Source organism: Macrobrachium rosenbergii, chromosome 42 (assembly GCF_040412425.1).
Source record: "Macrobrachium rosenbergii isolate ZJJX-2024 chromosome 42, ASM4041242v1, whole genome shotgun sequence".
NCBI lineage: Eukaryota > Metazoa > Arthropoda > Malacostraca > Decapoda > Palaemonidae > Macrobrachium > Macrobrachium rosenbergii.
The window spans coordinates 25,153,570-25,167,585 of NC_089782.1; the positions used below are offsets into that span (position 1 = coordinate 25,153,570).

Genomic DNA, 14,016 nt, shown 5'->3' on the forward strand with positions numbered 1-14,016 from the left:
GTAATGGTAATTTTAACTTCAGTTGTATAAGTCGATAAATTCCTTGTCAGGTTTTTTTTTTATTCAAAACCCCATTGCCAGATGACTCGGTGCCCTTACCTAGCCCGGGCCGCATTTTCCCGAGATGTAATCGAGTAACGGGACCTTTCCCTGAAAAAAGCGGAACCCCACATCTTAAAAACTAACCACAAATTTTCTTTAAAAAAATCTCATTATGTTTCCAGTTAGTTGAGGAGCACTAAACTAACCTAACTTAACCCAACCCAACCTAACCTAACTTAACCATAGGGGCATGGCAAAAAAACCGGGGCTGGTGCAATACTAGTATACATCTCGGGAATTTGCGCCCTGGCCGTTTGTGAACTAGAAAAAAGGTTAATTTTTAACGAAGCAATAGACAAACGATACAAAAGATAGAGGCGGGGGGGGAGACCAAATTAACGACCGGTATTTTTCCAGATATAACAATCTGTTCAGTGCTATCACCTGTATAATAAAACTGCAATTAATTCAATAGAACACTTAAAAATCGAAAAGAAATTCAGGCAAAGATCAGTGTAGTTTGCAAGGCAGTAGAGAGGTTCCGTTTGGCGCCAAAGATGTGAAAAGTGCAATGCTATTCCCGTAGAGTTTTTCAGTATTCTAACACGCTTTGTAAATTGTAACCCAAAAACATACGTCCCACGAAGCGCCTATATTTTCTCTTGCAATATTGCAATGGCTTCCGTGGCGTTTTATAGCTAAATAACTAATACAGCAGTAAGAGGACCTCAGAACTTAACGTTTTTTTATTTTTCTTTGAATTTTGTAGTTTTGATAGTTTTAGGCTACAAACACTCAAAGTACGTATTAATCTCAACAATTTTTTCAGAACTTTCATTTTTAATTCTACAGTTAAGTCAGTTTTTAAGCATATACAGTGAACTAACCTCTTGTATTCAGTGCCATGTATCTCATAAACTTTAAAATAAGTACAACGAATAAAAAAAATAGATTCGTTAACATTCACACGTTTTAAGTAGAAAATTTTAAGAGTATAGCCTATAGGAATATCAGGCCATTTTGAACCTTCTGTCAAGTACAGGGTGTTATTTGAATATGGCAGTTGTTCTTCATCAGAGCAAGTTCAACATATATTAGTGTAGTAACACTAATAAATGTTGAACTTTTTTTGTATTTATAGCGCAGACCGTTTCGTAGGATAGAAATAATATTGAAGAAATTTCAAAAAATGTCTTGGTTACGATATTATTACCATGCCACATGGTAAATATTATGAGTAGAAGACATTAGAAATAACCCAGAGAAGAACAGAACTGTATGGAAAAAGAGAGAGAGAGAGAGAGAGAGAGAGAGAGAGAGAGAGAGAGAGATTTATAAACAGAATGAAGAGTAGAAAAATAGGGAGGCAAGCGTAAATTAGTTTATGCACTGTCTAAATACGTTAAACTCCTGATTCTTTGTATAAGGGAGAGAGGTCTTCTTAATCCATTGACAAATAAGATCGTGGTAAAGGTGACAGCATGTAAATACGTGTGTATGTTTGTTTATATGTGTATATGTGTATTTACAAGCACACAAACTCACGCCACATACACGTAAAGCGGTCTTCGTCTTTTGCATAACATGTTTTTTTTTTCTCATACGTCCGCAACACGATAATAAATACAATAATATAGCGAGGGTTCAGTCTCTATCCTGAGGGGACAAAAACTGTATGAGTTTGCTGTCAGAACTGGTCCTTGTGGATGGCACTTGGTTCAAAACAAGACTCCACAGCTGAGAATTTTTTCCATCATAAATCCTTCCCCTCTCTCTCTCTCTCTCTCCCTTTCTTTCTTTCTCTTCTCTTCTTTCTTCTCTCTCTCTCTCTCTCTCAAATAGAAATGTAGTGTCAGTGGTTGGAAAACTTTAAAATCCTGATAAAAATAAGTCTGAAAATTTAACAAAATAGTTTCTGCTGAGCAAGAGGATTCCATCATAAATCCCTTCTCTCTCTCAAATAGAAATGCAATGCCAGTGGTTGGAAAAACATTGAAACTTGTTGGTAACAAGTGAAAATTTATCGAAATAGTTTCAAGCAATGAGGATCATCATACAACCTTCTCTTAAATAGAAATGCAGTGCCAGTGGTTGGAAAACATTAAAATCCTGTTGAAAATAAGTATGGAAATTTATCGAAATGGTTTCTACTATGTTTGAAGAGGACATGAAATCATTTACTGCTACTCATACCTCTTACAAGTCTATTTCAGATCGTTGTACTTTTTTATGCAATTAAATAATTAGATAGATTTATGTCATACTTCAATGGAAAACCTTATCGTTTCCGGTTGTTTGCTGATCAAATCTTGATCACTTTTCTAATTCCTACTTTCTGCCTCTGTGATGCCCCACCAGGTCTGTAGGTTGTTGTCTAAATCAACAAGCAGCACTCGCCTAATTCTTCTTAGTAGTTTCTCTCATTATTTCATCGGTTCCTTACCAAACCGTTCTGTCCTTCTCTGGCTCGTGGGTTATTTTCAATATCTTCTGTTAGTTTGCAAAATGATAACCTCCTAAATCATAACGTAACTGTGACTTTTTCTTTTATATTCTTAATTCTTATGTTTATCATTCTACGAAATAATCACTTGTTCTGCCTGTTAAAAAAAAGTTTGGTATTTGTTATAGATAGTAAGGTAAAATGAACAAGTTCAGCATATATTGGTGAAGGGGTTCTTATAAAAAAGCAACAAAGCTCCTACTTGACCGAAGTTCAAAATGGCCTGATATCTCCGCTGTAAATGTATGAAAATGTATCTCTTGCTTTGCTTTCCTTCACAGTTTCCACTTTAGCGTGAACGAGATATATATCGCTGAATATTTAAACGCAGTTCACTATTTAATATGGCCAAAACTGACAAAACTGTAGAATACAAATACAGAAACCTTAAACAATGGTATTTTCTGTTATTTGCATGTTTATTAAGTTCTTTAGCTATAACCCTACAGAAACTACTGTATTATCACTCCTGAAAATCTTCGAGATTCGTTGGACGTTTGTTTTATGGTTACTATTTACCACCCCCTGCGGGAGGGGTGGGGTAGTGCCGTCAGTGCTCCTCACACGGTGCACTGCAGTCACTACTTAGCAGGCTCTTTGCACATCTCTTCTTCCCCAGCTGCAACCCTCTATTCTTTTTTACTGTACTTGTTCGCCCTCCCCTCTCTTCCATTCTTGCTATACTCCCTCTCCTAACGGTTGATTCATAGTGCAATGCGAGGTTTTCCTCCTGTTACACCTCTAAGCCTTTCTACTCTCAGTTTCCCTTTCAGCGCTGAATGGCCTTATAGTTTCCAGCGTTTGGCCTTTGGCCTAAGTTCTATAATCTATTCTCTTGTACTATTTCCACCAACTTTTGGCAAGGTTGTGAAAAGTCCACGGGGATTACACTTTACTTTTAACATCTTGAATGTTGCTTTCCTCGATCATTCAGTACAATAGGGTTCTAGCAATTGTTTTCGATAACCCTGCTACCTAAAGGGCCATTGTCTAACCCACTGCAATATCTGAGTTCATTGCTTAAATTCGTTTTCGAGTTTTGAACTCTCTCTCTCTCTCTCTCTCTCTCTCTCTCTCTCTTTCGTGTGTACTGTTTCGGCACCGTTCCATCGAGCTAACAGAGCTTCCCTCAGCAGCTGGACGTGTAACACCCGACAGGCCTCCTTCTCCCGTATTTGTTCCTTGGAGAACAAACAACCTCGTTTTCTTTGCTTCAAATGACCGATCTTTTTTCCTCCTTTCTCTAAAGAGTTCTCGGACAAAATAGTGCGTCCGGAGACCGCAAACATCCGCCAAGGCTGGGTAGTACACATCACCCCTCCCTCTTTTCCCCACACATGAAAAAGGTCTTTATCCCGAAAACGAACCTTTTGTTGTCAGCCATTAGGCCCCCTTTGGTCGGTTTTGCGTAAATAAATCACACATAAATAAATGAATAGATAAATTAGAAAGATTAACTAACTGGATGGTTTAAGACGCAGTAGATCACTGAGTGGATCATTCTAACTGTTACAGCAAATTCTGAGCGAAAAAGGAAAGTCATATTGAATCATCATAAGTGACAGAATAGTGACAGAACAGTTAAATCAGAGACAAGACTTGGTTATAAAGTTATTCCATGGAGAATAGAACGTGGCCATATGATGAATACCCTCTCTGTCAGTAATGGTCATAGTTAACAGATGAAGGAAGAACAACACCAGATGAAACTGAATGGAAATATAGAAGGTAGTAGACAGAAGAAGAAAGAACGACAGATTGGACGATGAATTCCGCAGCATGAACAGCAACAGACGTAGGTTGAAAGGGATCACTGATAAACACAAGGTACGCTTGAAGTTCCCAAGAGGAGGAAGGATAGCGGGACATGTAACTAACGTAATCACATAGAGACCTGCATACCTGAGGGGCAATAAAAAAGGTGACATAAAATCCTGAGAATACAAACCACTAACAGGACAAGTGGAAAGCTTTGCAGTAGTTATATGTCCCCTTGCGGAAGTCATGTACTGAGGACCCGGAAATGAAGTGTAAGTTTGTGGGTGCCTGGGGAAGTGGGAGTGAGCAATAATGTTTTTATGGTACTAGGAGTTCTATTGAATTGAACTGAACTGAATATAGAATTTGGGCCAAAGGCCAAGAACTGGGACCTATGAAGTCATTGAGCGCTGAAACGGGAACTGACAGTAAAAGTTCTGAAAGGTGTAGCAGGAGGAAAACCTCAAAGCAGTTGCACTATGAATCAACTGGTAGGAGAGGGTGGAAAGTAAGGTGGAAGAAAGAGAATATGAAAGGAGGTACAGTAAAAGGAAATGAAAGGTGCTGCAGCTTAAATAAATGCATGCTGCAAAGAACTTGGCATCTTACAGTGCACCGCGCGAGGTGCACTGACAAAACCAGCCCCTACGGGACTTAGTACCAGCGCGATATAGATCTGTCTTGTAGGGTTGGAGTTGTCGCTGCTTCTTGAAACTGGAAAAGTAGTAGGAAGTAGTAGAAGTGCAATAGCTAGAAGGAATTGTCTAAGCAACGAAAACCAAACTACTTGAGTTTTTCCTCATCAGGGGATGTTTGTCCGTCTTTAAAGAATTACCAGTAACGGGTTCTGCAATTTTATCAACGGGTTCTGCAATTTTATCATTTTTCTCTTCGTTCAAGTGCGTGATTATAACCACGTACGCATTTAAAGAGTAGATTTCAAATGATTCCAGTTCTCCTTCATTACAATGTAACAAAAATTTTCAAAGCGAGACTTGATACTGTATCAAATACGGAAACTTTCTCTATAATGTTTCATATTGTTGACAGTGACCCTTTCTTCATAAGTTCTGAAAATCAGTTAATCCATCAATATGTGAATTAGGGATGTAACTGATTCTTCTTTAAAAACATTAATATTAATTTGTCAACCTTCAACCTTAAGTAAAAAATTTCTCAAATTTGAAATGTCCTAAATCTGATGACTTAAATTTTTAAACTTTGTACCCTGGCTGGCAGCTAAAAGGGATAATGATTAATCAAATGGATTTTGGGTATAAGAACAGTTTTTATTCAGTCTGTAAACAAATAACCTAGATTAATATTCAATTTCTGTGCTTTTTGAAAAGGTTTTGACATTTCCTTCAGACCTCTTGGAATAAATAATTAAGATTTCAAAGTGAGTCTGAAGCAGAGATGGCCCGACTTGTTTGGGGCGGGTGTTACCCCCTCAATATTGATTTTGAGTTGGTCAAAAATGGACAGTAAATACACACCTGTATAGTGTGTGTGTGTGTGTGTATATATGTATGCACATACTGTATGTATGTGTGTAAGAAATTAAGAATTGATATATTGACATCCTCCCACAGTCACAAACACATACAAGGTCCCAAACTTTCGTTTTTTTCTGTCATCCATTTATTTTGCCAATCTTATTATTTTCTTGGCTTTAGAATACACTGGGGAAAATATGTTTGTTACAAAAATACAAAAATAACATAAAAATATGGTTTTTATATATCTTCTTATAGATATATACTGTTTTGTTGAACTTAATAGGCTACTGTTGGCAAAATTGTCTTTAACTAGCCCTCCCAAGTTTAATCAATCAGTTGGTCCTAAGAGTTTTCCCTTAGTATTAAAAATAGAAGTTTTTAGGGAATCACGCTGAAGGTAACATTCACATAAAGTCACGGATTTCTTTGGAAAGACAAAAATTGGTCCCACTGTCACGATGTCTGACATTTCAGGTTTGAATTGGTATTATTTTCTGTGCAACCGCTTTGATTTTTAATTTACGAAACGGCCATCATTTTTCTTCACGAAATCATGATTGTTAAGAGCTTTGTTTTAGGGGGGCCTCTCTGGTTTCAAGAATTTCCAAGAGTCCAAAGCGGTTTCCTTCGAGTTTTATTTTGTAAATGGAATATCAAGGGCTAAATGCACAGTCTTTGTTGGAGTCCAATACTCACAGTATTGATGCAGGAGCTATTCGTGCTACTTTTACGCCTTAAGTATACCTGGAAGCATTTGCGGCCTCTTTGTTAACCTTTGTTAATGGTAGCTTTCTTTAGGGTACACTCAGGGGCACAGCAGTTATTCAGAATGCAGTGGTTATATGGTTGTGTGTAGTGCTATATATAGCAGGTATAATATATATATATATGTGGCTCAGAGGTTCAAAATGTCAGCATTCAAACAAACCACTTCCCTACTACTTTTCAGAGACTAAAACTCAAGAGAGAGACAGTTGATGGCTCAATGGACATAGCCTTTATTTTCTACATTTTGGAGTTTTTATTGGACTTTTAACAGAAAATATTTCATGCTTGTCATATATTATATATATATATATATTCATCTTTCTCCTATATAATATATATAATATATATATAATTATATATATTTATATATTTATTATATTATATATATACTTCTTTCAGGGTTAACAAAATGTAGATAATGGAGAAAGTCTATATTTGAGAGACTAAAACTGTGCAGTTTCTCTCCTTAGGAGAGAGACAGCTTGGTCTCTGAAATATAGCCTTTATTTTCTACATTTTGGAGTTTTATTGGCTTGGGATTTGATTGAACTCTTTTTTAACAGAAAATAGCCCATTTTCATCCTTTAGAAAGGAGGATATATATATATATATATATATATATATATATATAATTATATATATATATATAATATATATATAATATATATATAGGTATATATATGTGTATATATATAAAACACTAGCATCATTTATGCATGGGCAAGTTTATGATATTGTATTATCATTAATCTTTATCATATTTGCAGATTGTGCTTCATTTACCAATCACTTACCAACGAACTTAGCTTGAGTAATATACAAGGTCTCTCTCATAGGTAAATCTATTCGTTTTCCACCTCGAATCTGAAATCTATTGCCCTTCGGAGATGCCGAGAGGAAACGCTCCCAATTCCAAGACAAATGTAGCAAGAAGAAGAAACAGTTTTAACATACGTCACCCAAAACTTACAGGACTGGGTCTTCTGAAAAATAACTGACGAAGCTAGTGTTAAAAAAAAACGCCAGAGATGTTAAGAACTGAAGAAGATCGTAAAATTCTGTCTCAGGCGCAACGCCAAAAAGGAAACATCGCTCAAATGATGTGGTAAGGATTGTTCTCTCTTTCCCTCTTGGCGAGCTGCCCATGAGAACAATAAACGGGATTTTTATTACTCCGCACTTCGAGTTCGTAAATGCAGCTGCCTTGTAGGCTGTTTGGAATGAGTCCAAGTTTCGACGTATAGACAAGAGGAAATCATGGTATATACAGTATATGTATATTGTATATGTTAAACTATAGTTATATATACAAGCAGCATACTTATATATATATATATATATATATATAGTATATACAGTATATATATATATTAATTTAAAGATAATTTTAGCAAATAAGTTATTGGTGGTTTTGTTTTTAAGCTATAATTTCCCACCTGTTGGACCGCAGTTCATCATGAAGAAAAAACAAAATATAATAACAGTTTAGTAATAGTTTCCAAACACGTGTTTCTTTGAGACATAGGCCTATATGATTAGGAGGAAAATCAAAGTCTGACAGAAACAGGCATGCAGACAGTTATTAGCTTAAAGACAGCATAATCAACAGGACGGTGGCAATGTTTAAACAGGGGAGGCAAACGTTTGGATTGGGACAAAGTCAGCAAAATTGAGTGTCATCCTCTCCATTAAAGGCGAAGGACAGATCCAAGATAAACAGCGTCGAGAAAGACGGCGGGGAGAAGAAGAAGAAGGAAGGAGCTGTTATCCTTGGCCGGCGAGACGTGAGGTAGCACGCGAGGTGAATCTTCAGCCCTCGGGCTTCAAAGCAAGGCCTAGTACTACTACTACTACTACCACTACTATTAGACCCACACCCCCTTTCCTCTATAACCCCAGACCATCTATCGTTCATCTCCCCAGTCTGCCTTGAAATCTGACCCTTCCCGCATAATACCCGTAGCCCAAAACAAACCCTGACTGATATCCCACCTTTGCCTCCTGCCAAGTTGGTGGGTCTTTTCTTTAAATGGGCTTGCACATGGAAGGGATGGACCTCTTCTTCTCGGACTTAAACCTACGTTTCTTTATTTTTATTTTTTAACTTATTTATGAGACTTTTATATTGCTACTCTATTTGCTGTTGCGCGAAAGATTTGCGGCCATTTGTGGAAGAAGTTAGTTTTTTAACAACGAAAATCGTTCGTTTTTTTAGTTACTAGCTGAACCTCGAAGTGCCGAAATGGTTTTTAGGTTTCCCTTTTTCAGGTCTATTAGCATTTTAACACGAGATCACTTTACATTTTTAGTGTTTTTTTTTTTATCTTCTCAGAATTACGATATCAATAAAGGGTTCTATGGCGCAAGCCAGTTGTCTTTGCTTTCTAAATAGTCAATGGAACTGCTCTCTTAGAATCTTAATATTTATGCCAGGCATTTCCTAAATGACACTTTCTCTCTCTAGGTAACTATAGACGTACCTGAGGTGAAAACAAATCAAGGTTAAGCCTAGATTCTGCAGACAAGTAACAGGAATTTCGTCATCGCTGAGAAATGCAAAAACCAAATAAGACGTAACTTCTAAGCACAAATAAGTAAGAAGAAGGCTCGCTGCATCTTTTGACCTGTCGCATCTCTAGACACGAAAAACCGGGAGGTAAGCGTTGCGAAGGAGATTCTCTCTTTCTCCTCCTCCTGTTTATCATTGATTAGAATTTTAATGGCCTCCTAAATTCTCAGGAAGACACGTTCTCGTGAAGAAGTGAATTGTGTAAGCTCGAAGAGGAAAAAGTTTTTTTTTTTATTCAGTTTCTAGTTTTTCTCGTCAACTCACTAATGGAATAAGTCTTAGTTTTTATATTTATCTTACCCACTGTTGTTCGTTTTGTATCATCTGAAGCCTATTTTGGAAATTGTGAAAATAGAAATAATAATAAAATACTTGGAATAATTGATACAGCAGTCAGTAAATATGTATTGATAACACACCCATCTATAAATACACACACACACACACACACACATATATATATATATATATATATATATTATATTTATATTATATATATTTATTTATATTTATAAATATAAAAAAGTTTGTCCCCTGATAGTATTTAGGAGTGAGATAGTATAGTATTCACTGTCAATATTTATCCTTCAGGTGTTAACTCAGCAATGAACTCATTGTAAAGAAATCTTCCCTGGGGCTCATCAGTAATGCATCAAACCCCCTTATAAAAACAGCATAATCACCTTTATCTTGTACAGTGTATACTTTCTTGTTGCCTCCAGATATGAAGGCTTTTCCTTTCCTGTACCTCCATCACTCGGTCTATGTAGTTTGTGGTTGGTCTCTCCTCTCTCCAGTGCACTCGCCAATCTCTTGTCTCCCATTCTTTCCACATGACCAGATACTTCAAAATTTAATGTCCTGGTCAATTTTTCATCTCCGCCAACACACTTACTACTTCCTCTTCGTATCTCCATATTTCTCGCCTCTTGGCTTTCTTGCTCCACATACTCTATGTAAACCTTCTGTTCCAACAGCTCCAACCTTATCTGTCATTCTCATTTAGCATCCGCACTTCACTACCACCAAGGAGAGTTGGCTCATAAATTCTTTCGCGCATTATAAATCTCTCCGTACAGCCGTATACTAAATGACATTCATTTTCAACTTTCTTCTCCTCATAAAGATATTGATCAACTAGTTAATCGCTATGGAGAAATACCACACTATGTCCAATGCCGACTTTACAACCAAACCAGTCACTTTCCAGCCTGTGAATTCCGATAGGCATACTTTCCTCATAGCATTTGCTTCCCTAGAATGTAGTCTTTTTCTCTTTAAAGTGTTTGTTCAGATTTACCGGGAATATTGAAGATTTACACTTTCTTTTAACACATTTTGTCACTGGTCTTATACACTGCTTCATGATCATATCTCTTGTTCTATCCTACAAATGCATCTCTGACGATCTTCTTTGTTCCATCACTGGCCTCAAATTTCTCTATCATTCTACCACTTTATTACTTTTATTCCCTCTTCCGGCCTTCACACACACACACACACAGACACACTTACATATATACATACATACATACATACATACATATATATTATATATATGTACAGTACATATATATGTGTTTTTGTATATATATGTAAAATATATATGTATATGTATGTTTAATATATATGTATATATGCTTTTATATATACATAAATATATTATATGGACTTGCAATATTATAATTATATATATATATATATATACAGCGTATACAATATTCTGTTATATATATACAAAATTTATGAATACATGTAAATTTTAGATTCTTGCAACTACCACAGATGTCTTTAGTGTAGGAGGCAAATGTCGACAACAAGTGGCTCACGGTGCACTGTACACATTAATAAACTGTGTCTTTGCAGCGTCCTTCGGCCCTGGCTGTGCAACCCCTTTCATTCCATTTACTGTACCTTCATTCATATTATCTTTCTTCCACCTTGCTATCCATCCTCTCCTAACGATTATTTCACAGCGCAACTGCTTTGAGGTTTTCCTCCTGTTACACCTTTGTAACCTTTTCCTCTCAATCTACCTTTCAGCGCTGAATGACCTCATAGGTCCCAGCGCTTGGCCTTTGCCTAAACTCTACATTCCATTCCATTCCATGCCACAGATACCTCACTACCAGGTACCGAATTCACTGCATAGGCCAACAGAGGACAACAGGTTTTAACAGAGCGAGCCCATCCATCTGCTCTCTTCCTCGTCGAAGCTGCACCCTCCCACTTGTTATGCAAGTGGCTATGGCACTAGGCCTAACCCCACAAGAACGAGGTCACAAAATCGAATCCTACTGATCTAAGGTGTAAGCTGTCTGGCTCTCAGTACACCTTTTGACGTGAGACTGGGGAGTTTGGAATAGAATAGGATATAGAATTTGGGCCAAAGGCCAAGCGCTGGGACCTACGAGGTCATTCAGTGCTGGCACAGAAATTGACAGTAAAAATGCTTTAAAGGCGTAACAGTAGGAAAACCTCGCAGCTGCACTATGAATCAATTGTTAAGAGAGGGTGGAATGTAAGATGGAAGAAAGAGGATATAAACAAAGGTATAGTAAATTTTGAATGAAAGGGGCTGCAGCTTGGGCCGAAGGGTTGCTGCAAAGAACCTATAATGCTACATTTCCCCATGAGGTGCACATGGCAACTTACAGGGGACTGGGAGTTACTGAAACTCTTCACAGGTCAAGAATAGAAAATCAGAAGTTTGTGACTGTGCGTGTGTACCCTTATTTTCAGTCATTTTTAAGAATTACAAATGCACTGAAGCAAAACAGTAAAACCAATATATATTTCATTTATTTCATAAAAGATAAAAATATTCTGATTCGGAACAGTAAAATCAAAGTACATTTCAGAAAGATTAAAACATTTTGAAAATATCCTTACCTATATCAGAGTGACTGTACACTTCCTCTATCTGAATTTCCAAAGAATCTCAGTTGCTAATATTCCTACGCCAAAGTATTACCTGTTCGGGTGAGTTGTTTGACATTTAATTCAGAAAAATCAGAGAGAAAAAAAAAAACTTATAAACTATTGATTGTGTCCCGACACAATCAGCTAACTATTAGGTACGTTAAATGCTGGTTAAGATCAGACAGAAAAATGTCGTACTGCCTCTGGAGTCTGTAATATTCCAGATGCTTGTTTTTTCATCTCATTTAGGTTTAGCTTGAATACTCTGACGAATACAGAGAGTCACACGATGAATGCTACGAACGGTCAAGATATTGATAGTCCAAAAGAGTTTCAACTTTTGCGGGTTCTTTGAAAGGTGTCGTTAAAGAAATGTCAAAAATGAGCTTAAACTAGCAACTGCAGACTTGATGGCGCGTGGTTAGGATAGACATAGTTCTTATCTTAGATTCTGGTAAACAAATCTGATTATTTATTACCCATAAAGAAATTCAGAGCTAATAATTACCTATGAAACTGTGTAACTGGAAGTTGTCTCCTCCTAGCCTGCAGCATTTAGTTTAGAGCTCGAGGTTAAACAATTTTCTGCCCATAAAAATATGTCCATGAAGGTTACAAGTGATGAAAATATGCAACGTGCTTTTCGCTCGCTTTTAAGTCTCATAGACGTTTATCATTTGAGAAAAACAGTGCGCATTTTAAGCAGATATTACGTTGTTTTGAGTAAGCTAACCTTAAGCCAGCACAGGTCCTTCCCATGTGGCGAGGTGTGAAAATGGATTGAGAGACATGATGTAGACCTTTGTACCCTGAGCCACCAACAGTGCTCTTAGACTTTGATGTTCGTGCGAAATGGCATCCAGTACTTCAGTAGTATGACGTCATAAGGAAACTCTTTAGTAATTTTACTTTATTCCTGAGATAATTATGTACTTTTATGGATTTTAAAAATGTGTGAATATAAAGACTTAGTTAAACTTAAAAATTAATATAGATTTTAAAGCACAAGATGACCGAATAATTCTTGAAAAAGCTTTAGACATTATTACTCTCGGACACTCTAATGACAACTGCTGTCATTATTATATTGATAGGTTAATATTTCATAAATATTTCGATTTCATGGTATCAAATTATTATTAGAAAATAAAGTCAACAATAAAATAAAATAAATATGTGTTAATGATTATATAATACCCTGAGGTGGAACACTGACGTCTTATCTAGAGAGGTGGAAGATACTCGTGTTTATTTGTCTTAACCTTCCATTGTAAGTTTTATCAGTTTCTTATCTATGATCTTATTGTCATTATATATAAAGAATTCACCAATATCAGAGAGGACATCACTTATCGCATTAAAACATGTTAGCGTAGCGTTTTTGCTTTGTATGAGAAATATTAAGGGTTTTAGTTCCCGCAGGATCGAAGCACAGTAAAGGCTATGGGTACGTCCTTGGTTACGGCCTGCTTTAAGCTACTCGTGATGAGTGCGTAACTCAAAATTCGCTGTAATTTAACATATATACATTCCAGTAGAAGGCAGCGTTATAATTATGACATATTTTCATTTTTCACACTTGCTGGATAGTCTAGGCTAGGTTAAGGTAAATACCTTAGGCTATGGTAGGCTACTGGCTCAGTTCAGTATTCGGTACGTAAACCATTATGTTAATTTTGGGCTACCTTAAGCATTGACGGGCTGACTTAAGGTCGGGAGTTATAAACTAACATAGAAATTGACAAAAATAATAGGCAACAAACTTTACAGAACAGTTGGGTGGAATCTCACCTCACCCCCACCCATCGTGTCCGGATAAGGTTAGGTTACGTTGTTTTAGGTTTTTTTGCCAACTTGGTAATTCTGAGTATTAGCTCCATGCCTGTTTTTACCTTTGAAACTGGGGTTTTCTACACTTTTAGGGCTTCTGATACTGGCGGTGCATTTGTTTGTTG

At 36.7% G+C, this 14,016-nt stretch overlaps 1 protein-coding gene across 5 annotated transcripts in view; it reads left to right on the plus strand.

Moving 5' to 3' along the window:
- The first annotated feature begins 9,207 nt into the window (after positions 1–9,207).
- The window catches only part of Pex14 (peroxin 14), a 31,447-nt gene continuing 26,638 nt past the window's right edge, over positions 9,208–14,016 (plus strand). Inside the window, exon 1 of one of the 5 annotated variants that reach the window (XM_067085810.1) lies at positions 9,208–9,226. The gene's annotated coding sequence lies outside the window, so the exon portion shown is untranslated. Of the gene's footprint in view, positions 9,227–13,239; positions 13,332–13,437; positions 13,551–14,016 lie in introns of those variants that run through there. The other 4 variants (XM_067085811.1, XM_067085807.1, XM_067085809.1 and 1 more) reach the window with 4 other exon arrangements.